The sequence below is a fragment of the Manis pentadactyla genome, chromosome 5 (assembly GCF_030020395.1).
Source record: "Manis pentadactyla isolate mManPen7 chromosome 5, mManPen7.hap1, whole genome shotgun sequence".
Lineage (NCBI taxonomy): Eukaryota > Metazoa > Chordata > Mammalia > Pholidota > Manidae > Manis > Manis pentadactyla.
Window position 1 is genome coordinate 153,880,324 of NC_080023.1, and position 12,698 is coordinate 153,893,021.

Genomic DNA, 12,698 nt, shown 5'->3' on the forward strand with positions numbered 1-12,698 from the left:
AGACTGGGGACCTGTGTGCTGGCAGCCCTGTGAGGAATGACAGGGCCCCCACCCAGGGAGGGGTGAGGGTTGGGACTGCTCACCAGGTCTGGCAGCCAGCCCTACGTCACAGTCTGGGGGAGGAGCCTGGCCAGAGCTACACTGGCCTTGGGTGTCAGATCCTGACCAGGGGCCCAGCTGGGGTCAGTCCCATGGAGGAGACACTGATAGCTTGTGAGGAACTTAAAGCCAAGATTCCTATGCAGGAAACAATGGAACAATAGCAGGAAAGGCAGTTGTCACTGATTGAGCACTTACTGCCTGAAGAACAGTAAGACCTGCCCCTATGTGCTTTAAAGGCATCTTCACAATGGCTCATCTCCTGCTGCTAAGGAGCTGTGACCAGCAAAGTACATCTCTCAAGTTACACAGCTGGAACAGGGTTCCAGGGTCATGTTTTCTCTTCTGTTAGACAAATGCAACTTGAAGCTGAGGCATGGACATACCTGAGGACTGAGCTATATGGGCCTGAAGCATGAGGTGAACCATGGGTGATGGACCTTAGGCCAGGACGTCTAGGCCAAATAAAAAGTAGGAAATTGAAATTTGGACTGAACCAAGTGACCCCACATACACACACATTTTACTCAGTCATGGTCTGAAAGGGCCTTTAAGAGAAAATGGTGCAGCATGGATAGGAAGAATTAATATTGTCAAAATGGCCATCCTGCCTAAAGCAATCTACAGATTCATTGCAATCCCTATCAAAATACCAGCAGCATTCTTCAACAAAATAGAGAAAATAGTTCTAAAATTCATATGGAGCCACAAAAGACCCCAAACAGCCAAAGCAATCCTAAGAAGGAAGAATAAAGCTGGGGGGATTATGCTCTGCGACATCAAGCTCTACTCCAAAGCCACAGTAATCAAGACAATTTGATACTGGCACAAGAACAGACCCACAGACCAATGGAACAGACTAAAGAGCCCTGATATAAACCCAAGCATATATGGTCAATTAATAGATGATAAACGAGGCATGGATATACAATGAGGAAATGACAGCCTCTTCAACAGCTGGTGTTGGCAAAACTGGACAGCTACATGCAAGAAAATGAATTGTCTAGTCCCATACACAAAAGTAAACTTGAAATGGATCAAAGCCCTGAATGTAAGTCATGAAACCATAAAACTCTTTGAAGACAATATGGGCAAAAATCTCCTGAATATAAACATGAGCAACTTTTTCCTTAAAGCATCTCCTCGAGCAAAGGAAAAAAATGCAAAAATGAACACATGGGACTACATGAAACTAAAAAGCTTCTGTACGGCAAAGGACACCATCAACAGAACAAAAAAGCATCCTACAGTATGGGAGAATATATTTGTAAATGACATATCTGAAAAGGGGTTAACATCCAAAATATATAAAGAACTCACATGCCTCAACAACCAAAAAGCAAATAACCTGATTAAAAAATGGGCGGAGGACATGAAGAGACAATTCTCCAAAGAAGAAATTCAGATGGCCAACAGGCACAAGAAAAGATGATCCACATCACTAATTATCAGGGAAATCCAAATAAAAACCACAGTGAGATATCACCTCACACCAGTTAGGATGGCTAGCGTCGAAAAGACTAAGAAGAACAAATGCTGGTAAGGATGTGGAGAAAGGGGAACCCTCCTACACTGCTGGTGGGAATGCAAACTAGTTCAACCATTGTGGAAAGCAACATGGTGGTTCCTCAAAAAACTAAAAATAGAAATACCATTTGATCCAGGAATCCCACTTCTAGGAATTTACCCAAGGAATACAAGTTCTCAGATTCAAAAAGACAGATGCCCCCCTATGTTTATCACAGCACTATTTACAATAGCCAAGATATGGAAGCAACCTGAGTGTCCATCAGTAGATGAATTGATAAAGAAGATGTGGTACATATACACAATGGAATACTATTCAGCCACAAGAAAGAGAGAAATCCTACCACTTTCAACAACATGGATGGAGTTGGAGGATATTATGCTCAGTGAAATAAGCCAGGCGGAGAAAGACAATTACCAAATGATTTCCCTCATTTGTGGAGTATAACAATGAAGCAAAACTGAAGAACAAAATAGCAACAGACTCACAGACTCCAAGAAGGGACTAGCTGTTACCAAAGGGGGGGGGGGAGGGGAGGGCGGGTGGGAAGGGAGGAAGAAAGGGATTGAGGGGTATTATGTTTAGTACACATGGTGTGTGTGGGGTCACGGGAAAGACAGTGTAGCTCGGAGAAGGCAAATAGGGACTCTGTGGCATCTTACTACACTGATGGGCAGTGACTGCAGTGGGGTGTGGGGGGATACGATAATATGGGTGAATGTAGTAACCACATTGTTTTTCATGTGAAACCTTCATAAGAGTGTATATCAATAATACCTTAATAAAGAAAAAAGAAGATGGAGCAGCAGGAAAGCAGCGCAGAAGGGTAAAGGACTTGCCTGTGGTCATGCAGCACGTCAGCATAGAGCTGGGACTAGAACCTAGGCCCCTAACTCCCACATACACGCGGGAGCGTCTTCCATTCCATGGTGTAATAACTAACTCCAACTTCTGGCTTCTCCCCTTATTCCAGCCACCAAGAAGTATCTTTCACTGGGCATGCCCTTGCTCCAAGTCGTCATTGGCTCCCTACTGAAGGGTCAAGATCAGGCCTGACATTGAGGTTTCCATGGCTCATCCCATTATTACCTTTTCAACCTTGTTCCCCCTGCTGTTCCACTCCAGCAGGGCAGGAGTCCTCTCCATGCCCACCCACCCCAACCCACTGCACACTCCCATGCCTGTGCCGCTGCTGGGAAGCCCCCCTACCCACTCCACCTAGCCAAGTCCTGGAGCTCTACTGCCAGGAAGCCTCCCTGATCATCCCCGTCCATATGGCCTCCTTGGCTTCTGAGCTCTGGTTCAGACTTCCTGTTCTATGTACTGTATACCTTAGGCTGCCTTGAGGACAGGGCCTAGTTAGGTCTACAGTGGCCATTTTCAAATAAAAATTGGAACCTGTGCTCCAACCAGGATGTTTCTGCTTTGTTACACATTTATACAAACGACCTTCAGAAGTCTAAAATGGGTATCCAATAGGCAGCAAACACTCAGAAACTCCCTAACATTGCCCTTGGCAGACCTGAGTAGTCAGCCACTACACCCCTCCTGCTGGGAAGCTCGGAGTCCTCTCAGCAATGTCACAGGCAGTGACTGCCACCTGGATTTGGCCTATGAGGTGAAACCTCTGTGCCATCTGGAATGGTGCTCCCTGAGGGCAGGGGCTTGGATATGGGCCTCTTACCCCTGGGGCCTAGTATCATGCCTGGCACAGAGGATGCTCTTAGTAAGTATTGAGTAAATGAATGATTGCCTCTGCTAGAAAAATTGATTGCTGTTATGAACTGAAGACCTCACTCTTATTTAAAAGATGGGCTGCACTAGGGCATCTGAGCTGTGAGGTTACACAGGTTCCTAAACCTCTCTTGAGCTTCTGTTTCCACATCTACAAGTGGGAGGAGTGACACTTGCCTTGCAGGCTCGCCCGAGGATTGTGAATTAATCATAGGTGCCTAGGACACAGCTGGCGCTCAATAAATGTGAGTCTCCAACTTCCTCTTGGAATCAGTCCAGCTACAGGTTACAGAGATACCAGTCCTCTGGTACAAGTGAAAATGGAGGTGCTCTTTCTAGAAGAAGGGGGAATGGCTTCTGGGCAGAGAGAAGCACCAGCCGTGTACTATGGTCTCAGCAAGGAATCCAGATGGTGTGGCAAGACCCAGGTTATGTCACCACAGCTGCACCTGTACCACTGAATGACGGCAGGAAGATGTGTGATGAGCTCCTGCACTCGGGGCACTCTGCTGGGCGCAGCACAACCCATCTAATATTGTTCACAGTGGTCCCAGATTCACAGAGAGAAGCACCTTGCCCAACACCACACAGCCTGCGTGGTAAGGAGCGGCCCAGGCTCCAGGTCTGTCCCATCCCTGCGCAGCTGAGTCATAGATTTCCCAGGTGTTAGCTGAGGGAGGGCCAGTGAGTCAGAGGCCCAGGGGCCTGCCTAACATTCCCACACTCCTCACACTTCTACCCCACTTAGTCTTATGCCTGGAGGCACAGGCACTTTGCAGAGACCCGTGCAATGTCCTCACAGTACCCCAAAGTGACATGCTGGAGGGGGCAGAGCTTACTGCATAGGCTGTGGGATCCCAGCCTGCCTGGATTCTAATCCCTACTCTTGGACAAGTGACTTTGCCTCTCTGGGCCTCAATTATATCACCTGTGAGAAGGGGAAAATGATTTTATTGGTATTTATTAGCACAAACACTCACATAATGCCTGGCCCATGGGAAGTGCTAACTAAATTTGAAATACTATATCCATGTTACTGGATTATTACAGTATCCAAGTGAGGAAAATGTGTCCCTTACTGCTCTAAATGTGAGCTAAGATCAAACACAAATTACCTGCATCTTCCTGGAACATAAGTCGGGGTTGGACTCTCACAGAGACGGTTGCTCTAGAAGTTTCCAGCAAGAGAGAAGCTACCGTTTCGAGAGTTTCCTCTGCTGTGGTGGTTCAGCCATCTGGGCCCTCACCTTTCTCCTCAGATCCTTTCCTTCTCCAAATGCAGTGGCCCCAGCTACCTGCAGCAGAGACCTCTAGGCAGGGGATGCTTTTGGAAAATAGAGGTCCCAGGGGCCCACCCAGCCTCACGTCACCCAACTCTGGGTATGTGTCCAGGAATCTGCATCTGACTTATCCTTTCCCGTGATTCTGATGCAAACCACACTGTGAGGACTGGTGTTCTGTGTCTTCCTGACGCAGTGTCTTCTCAAATCCAGTACCTACAATGTGCTAAGTATGAGGCGAGGGGCTTTCCATCCCTTACCTCCTTTAAACCCCAAAACACAAAAAATGACCATTGGGAGTGTTGTGCCAAATAAGGAAACAGGTTCAGAAGTATGCTGTGGGCCGTGATTGGACATATGGTAAGTTGGGGAGCTGGGATTCTTACCCAGAGCCTTCTTGCTTTCCCTTTGCAATGTGTACACATCCCATAAACACAGCTTGTGCCTCCCTGGATCTGGGCCTGGGTCTAATTTTCTACATCCCTGGCAAAAGCTGGTCACTCCCGCCAGCCTTCTTGGCCAGATGCACGGGAGGGGCATCTAAACACATATAGGCAACTTGGAGTGGAGGGTGGTCAGCCGTTTGGAGGAGAGCCTTGAAAGGGAGTGTCATCTGTCCCTTTGTCAGTCCCTGCAGAAACTGTCCCTGGTGGCTGCCGACCCTGGACGCGGGCCACACCGGAATGGGGCTCTGTGCTCCTGCCTCGCTGGGTGGTGGGTTCACCCATAGGTCTGTGCTGAGGGCACGTGGTAGGTGGGGCCTGGGCCATGTGCTTTCCTTTATTCATGGCCATCTTTACTGGAAGCGTCGTTAGGTGGGGACTCACCAGACATAGGAAGGAGGTGTGAAAACAGGACAGCCAGTAAGAACAACAAATGTCCCCAGAGCCCAGGAGTGGGTGGGGGAAGGCCTGCCAGTTACTGAGGGCTGCTATGAGCCAGGCATGGCGCCAGGTGGCTCACATTCATTAGCCACAGGAATAATGCCCAGTTGATGGGTGAGAGCTCAGGCCCAGCTTGACAAGGCACGATAGCGGTGGGTCACACTGTTGAACCCAGGTCCATCAGACACCTGAGCCAGGGCTCCAGACCAAACAAGACGTATGTCATTGCTTTCAGCCTCTTGTGATGGGGACTAGCCCACACAGCCAGACTGCACACTCGTCTTTCCTGTGCCTCCTGTGTGACCCCCAAGCACCCTGAGAGGGAGGCAATATTATTTTCCCATTTTATAAATGGGGAACCTGAGTGCCGGTTACGGGGCTTGTCTGGCTCATGGAACAGTCAGTGTAGGGCTGGGGTGTCTCCCCACTGGTCTTCTCTCCCTCTCTGGCCCTCAGCTTGGGGAGTCGTGGCTGTCCCTTGGAAGGCTGCAAGGGGAGCCAGGTGGGGGAGCTCCCTCTTCCTACCGTTGCTTGGCAGAGAGCCAGCATCTGGGGCTGGGGGTTGGGGGGTGCGGGCTCTGGCAGTACCTGCGCAGGAGAAGGAACACAATGGAAGCTCTAGAAGGTGTGTGTTCAAGGCCCCACTTCTCCAGTTAGTCACTTTGGCCAAGAGTTGCCCTCCTCTGTGGCTGAGGAATGTCCCTAGACCCCAAAGCTCACCCAGAAAGATCACTTCCAGGACCTTCTGTGACTTACTTGATACAGCAGGGCTTCTCTCTAGCTGAGCACAAAACCATGTGAGACTCGTGGCACACCTCCCTGGGGAGTCTGTTTTTATAGGAGGCTACAAAGCATTCATTACGTACTAAAACATCTTCCAAGGCTTGACAGTTTTCACATTCGTTGTGCCACCCCAGATGGCTGCTGGTGCTGTGACACGACAACTACATTCCGGGCAGCAGGAAGGAGGAAGCGAGACCACAAAGTAAACCCCCAGCTGAGTCGGGATCCTATAGGAAGCCCACCGGTAATTCCAGGTAGACTGCAACTCACAGGTGGCAAGATATCCTCACATGGCCACACAGCCGCATGGGAGGCTGAGAAATGGAGTCTGTTGGCTGGGCATTTTGCCATATAATATGGGGGTTCTGTTATAAAGGAAAAATGGGAGCGTGGATATTGGGGTAACAAGCAGTCTCAGCCACTCATGCCAAGATGTGCTAACATCCAACAAAGGGCAAATTCAGGGTCCCCCCAGTCCCTGCTGGGCCTGAGATGCCACAGATACCCAGCTTGGGCATTCAATACTGTATATCCAGGGCCAGACTGCCTCCCCGCTGTGCACCCCGGGAGGCAATACTCTGCTCCATAATCATCCCAGGGCCGGATACCAGGCAAGGAACGACCACCCCTGTAGCCCAGGGCCCACTGAAATTATTCAAACTAGCCCCTCCTGAACCGTTCGCCCTGCCCTGCCTTTACCATGGAAACCCAAACAAAAGTGCGCAAGCATTTCCTGGCCCCCACTCCTGTCTTCCGCCCACCCGCCACCATGCCACCAATGCCCCTGTCTCAGCCCTGTGAGTGTGAGGCACCTTAGCCCAGAGCCTTTTCTCTGTCTCCTGTGGGACCGCACCTGGCTGGCCATCTCGTGAAAAAATACAAAACAGGTCTCCAGACACAACGTCGTCCACACCACTTCTCAGCTCCACCTTCGTTTTGCTTTCTGGAGATTTGTACTAGTCAAGGCCGGCTAGGCCCTGCTGCGGTAACAACCCAAATCCCATGGCTCCTGACAGTATTTCTCACACAAGGCATGTCCATGAAGGGCCCCAGGCTCTCCATGTCCCCACTCCAGAGCCCAGGGCAGTGGGTCAGCCACCATGTGAAAGGCTGTCAGTAGCCATGGCAGAGGGAGAGAGTCTCCATCTGGCAATTAAGTGCTCCAGCTGAAGGTGACAACTGTCCCTTCTCATACTTCAGTGGCCAGGGCTAGTCAGTGACCTCACCCAATCACAAGGGGACAGGGAGGTGCCATCCTACCACAGGCCTGGAGGGCAGAGTATGGGAAATAATATGGAGAATGACATTAACAAGAACCCCAGGCCTCGGGGGTGTCTGCCAGGAGGTGGTGGTCACCTGCGTGGGGGCAGGGGAAGCAGCCGTGTCCTGGGAGGCTGCTGCCTTGGGCCAGCTGGGACCTGCCTGGGGCCCAAGGGGGCTGGAGAGGTGGAAAGACAGCTGACAGTCCGGAGCCTGGGCTGTGCTGCCAGAAGCCTCAGCTTCCGCTTCTGTAAAATGGGAGCAGTATTTCCTCACCTGCGGAACTTCAATGACGATTAACTGAAATACATGAATGGAAACGTGCCTTTACTCCCAGCAGCCTTCCACAGAAGGTGATACTTTTTGATGGAAGAGGCTTTGTCCTGCTGAGAGCCCTTTGATGAATCTGGGTAGGCAAATTGAGAGCAGGAGCTTGACAAAAAGGGGCAGGTTGGAGAGGTTTATTTTAAGACTGTTTACAAAAGAACAACATATTCCCTAAGATTTCTTTGGAGGTAACTCTATTTGGGATGACTTTGGGAGTTGATGGAGATTATGGGGGCATCCAAGCCCCCTACACCCAACCCCCAGAAACTGGGAGCAGATCCACTGTTCTGTGTAACAGAAAATTTGGGGGTTCCTGTGGCAGTTCACAAGATTGGGAAGCAAAAAGGGAGGGAAGGAGCAGGAAAGCAGCATGATGGGTAGAGGCTGGCCGGTAGAGTCATCTCAGGGGGAGGGAAGGTGACAGGAGGGCACTCCAAGAATAGGCTCTGAAGCACTGATATGAAAAAGGCCCCAGCTCCTCACTCCTCAAATACTGCGTAAGCTCCCTCTGCTGACGGGAGGTTCACTCCTGGACCATGGGCACCAGACATGCTGCCCTGGGTCATGCATGTCAACGCCAACCTGTGAACACTCAGGCCCTCTCTGCTTCCTTAGCGTTGGGGTGGGAAGGCAGAGTAGCAAAAGTCATGTGCTGGTAGCTGCCCAGTGAAGAAAGACGTGCTGCTTAGGCTTAGATTTACTCTGCAGAGCCCCAGTTGGTGGCACGGTTCCTCTTCTGAGCAGAGAAATGGGGGAAAGGGTGGCAGAGAGATAAACATCAGGAATTTTCTCATTAATCTGCCTGGCCATGCCATTTTGCAGATAAGACAAACTGACCCCTGGAGTGGTGGGACAACTTTCCCATAGTGACCCAGATAACCAGTGGTACAGCCAGGGTGAGGAGCCACCCCCACCTTCCAAACCATCTGAGGGAAACCAGGACACAGACTGGGAAGGCCTTGCCCAAGGTCACACAGCAATTGGGCAGTAGAGCCAGGATGCAAGGCCTCCCGACTGAGGTCTCCTGTGGCTGCAGCCTGGGAAAGCTGCCCAGCCCTTTCACCTGCTGCTGGTCGCCTGCTGGAGGAAAGCATGAGGCTGCTAGGGACGGGCAGCATGAGTGAAGAATCCCTCAGGCCCAGACATTAGGTGTTGAACGGGTCTCCCTCGCACCCTGTTCTGAAAGCCCACCCCAGCGAGACAACAGCTCTGGGGACACAAGTGCCCAAGGCAGTTAACCAGGAACCGTGCTGGACTTAGTGCACGTGTGACCTCACTTAACCCTCAGGCCGCAGGGAGATGTGGGCTCCTTCCTGTTCCTATTTTTCCACAGAGGACCCCAAGGCGACTGAGACCCCAGGGCTCGCACCCCCGGGTTGGGGAGGCGCCTGGACGAGCGCCCACTGCTGCGTTGGGGAGGTGGCCTGGAGCCCGGATGCTTTCCCCGCCTGGGCTGGAGCTGCTCCCGCCGGATCCCGAGCAGCCCGAGAGGAAGGCCGAAACAATGGCAGCCGCAGCGGCCGGTCCTGGGTTCCACAGCCAGGGTGGGGCCGGCTCGCGGCCAGAGAGCCAGTGGGAAAGAGGTCCCTGCGCAGGAGACTAACAAGATTAACGACTAACATCGGTTGAGCAGTTACTGTGTGCCAGGACCTGCAGTAAACGCCTTAGATGGATTATATCACGGATCCTCACCTTACCCTCGATGATTAGCCCCATTTTACAGATGAAGAGACTGAGTGAGGCACAGAGAGTTTAAGTAAAATGTCCAAGGTGAGTAAGTGGTGGAAGCGTTATCTGAACCTGGGCATTCGGGCTCCAGATCCTGTGCTCTTAACCACCATGTATTTATATACACATTCACGCTATATATGCTTTCTCATAATTTTCTTTTTTCACTTATATCATTGACTTTCTATGTCATAGCATAGTCCTCAGTTAACATCCTTGTTTAAAGTCCTACGATGCTGGGAAGATCTCATCCATGTGCTCTGCTCTCACCCCATACGTCTTCCCACCAGCTGAGAGGCCTGGATTTCAAACCCTACTGGTACTATCATTAAGATATGTTCCTCTAATTTAAATTGGTGATGACATTAGTGACACCAAGGGGTGCCGGAGGGTGCTTAAGCCCCTTCTAATATCCATCTGCAGCCTCTCTGCCACCTAAATTACACACTATCTAGATCAAATAATGTGCTTATTACACAAACGAAACTTTATAAAGACAGGCTTCCTCTCACATCCAATCAGATTGCAGCACCCAAGCCCCTCCCCCAGAGACTACAGAGACAGCCCCGCTGCTGGGTTCACACCTGCGCTGTTCTGGGCTTTGAACACAAGGTGTAAAAACTCTGTGGGTTTCTTAGAATCTGGTTGAGTGAAGATCCAGGGTCACGGAAGACAGGAAAGCCCAGCCTGGCCAGGTGGTGACAGCTCCAGAATCTCCAGAAGGTATGGATGGGGCAGCTGGAGCAGGTTAGAAGCGCTGGCCAGTAAATTACGTAAAATTTACTGCATTTTACGTAAGATTAAGGCCTTAGACTGGGGTCCCCAGTGACTGGGTAGGCCTGTAGGAATCTAGGACACTTATTACTTGTCTCCCACCTGAGACAGACCGGGAGACCCCAGTGCAGTGGGGCAGGTGTGGGCTAGAGACTTGCTAAAGACACCACTACAGCTGTTGGGAAGAAATCCCTTTCCTTTGGGGATTGCTGATGGGCTTCTCCAAGAGTGACGAACCAGCTGGCGTCCCCCTTCCGAGAGCCTCTTTGGCCCTTACAAGGCCAGCTGGGAGCGCTGGATGGGAGCTAAATATCTGAGATTTGTGTTCCGGTTTCATTCCCACCTGCGGGCTACTGCAAAGGCGTCACTCTCCCTCTCTGCGCCTCTAGTTTCCCACTCCTGCCACACCAGGGATCATCCAGGACTCTTCTCGCTGTCGGGTGCTCTTAACAACGATGCTTCCCTTGTGGGGTCACCTGAGCTGCCCGGTGGATGATCCAGTAGAATTCCCTTCTGTAAATCGTCCTTGTGCCCCCCGTTATTATCTTAACAGATGGCTGTTACTTGGGGGCCACCCAGCATGCATTTCACCTTCTTAGGGTAGCAGCCACAAGTTTTCTCAGGGGAAGCCTCCCTTCTCCACCTCAGCCAGGTACAGTGGATGAAGTTGACTATACCGTGGACTCCAAGGGGAGGAGGGTGACCTGGGGACAAAGGCCTGCATTCCATTCCCTGAGCCTCCATGGAGCTGTCCAAGTGGTAGTCATGTGACCCAATTCCAGCCAACAGCAGGCCAGTTTAGGAGTGTGGAAGCATAACACCTGGGAGGGTTGGCGGCTGGAGCTGCTGACAGCCGTCCTGCCTCTACTGGGAGGGGGGCTGTCGGAAACACGATGGAGCTGGGGCCCGAGAGCTGAGGGCCTGCTGCCGTAGCTTCATCTCTCCAACTCTGCTGAGCCTGAAGCCAATGCCTCCCTTTAGGCATGTTCCTTGGACATCCATTGTGGGGCACATCCTCATTCCAGAAACATTAAGATGTGGGGGGGGGACCAGTGTGTCAGAACTAGTTACGGTCTAGTTACTATTTCCTATGGGACAGTTAATGAGCTGATAGCAGAGGTATGACCTTGGGCAAATCACACCTTTTCACCTAAGGCAGTTTGACTTGTGTTTTCTGTTGCTCACAACCAGACTAATCTTGACTGTTCTGTTGGGTTTACTTGCTTCTTGACGCCATCGATTAAGATGATTTTTTTAAAGGAAAATATATTTTATAACAGCTTTTGGTGAAAAAGCATCTCCAGTGTGTCCTTTAGGAAGCTGACAATAGTTTGTTTTCATTTATAAAATTGCATATCATGGTCTCCTTTGGTGATTTTTATCAACATTCTTCACATTCAGAGTTTAAGCTTTCTTTGGATGAATTTGGCGATTTTTACTTGTAATTGCATTGCCTGACTGGTGACAGCTTTCTGTACACTCCAACCTATTTCCATGTGCCATCATTTTAGAAGTCACTTTGAGTGGTAGTTAGGGTTCCAATCTGAAAAAGCAATGTAAACCCTTAGAACAGTGTTGGTACATAAGAAGTGCACAGGGGAGGCGGACGATGGCGGCGTGAGTAGAGCAGCAGAAATCTCCTCCCAAAACCACATATATCTATGAAAATATAACAAAGACAACCCTTCCTAGAATAAAGACTAGAGGACACAGGACAATATCCAGACCACATCCGCACCTGAGAGAACCCAGCGCCTCGCGAAGGGGGTAAGATACAAGCCCCGGCCCGGCGGGAGCTGAGCGCCCATCCCCCCAACTCCCAGCGGGAGAAGAATAGGCAGAGCGGGAGGGAGACGGAGCCCAGGACTGCCGAACACCCAGCCCCAGCCATCCGGGCCAGAGTGCAGACACAGTACATGCCCAGGGGGCCCTGGATACTAGGAAAACAGGGCAGCAAGAACAGTGAGCGGGCACCGGAGGCCGGGCGCCGAAGGACATAAGAAAAGCGCGTGACCAATTTTTTTTTTTTTTTTTTTTTTTGGCGAGCGCTTTTTGGAAGTCTTAAAGGGATAGGGACCCCAATACTAGGGAAACAGTGCAGCAAGACCGGTGAGCAAATGCCTGAGGCTGGCGCTGGAGAATAAAGAAAAACGAGCGGCCAACTTTTTTTTTTAATTAAAAAAAATTTTTTTTTTTAAATTTAAAAACTTTTTTTTTTTTTGGTGGTCATTGTTTTGTTTTGGCGGGTGCTTTTTTGAAGTCTTAAAGGGGCAGGGCGGGACACTTAATCCAGAGGTAGGG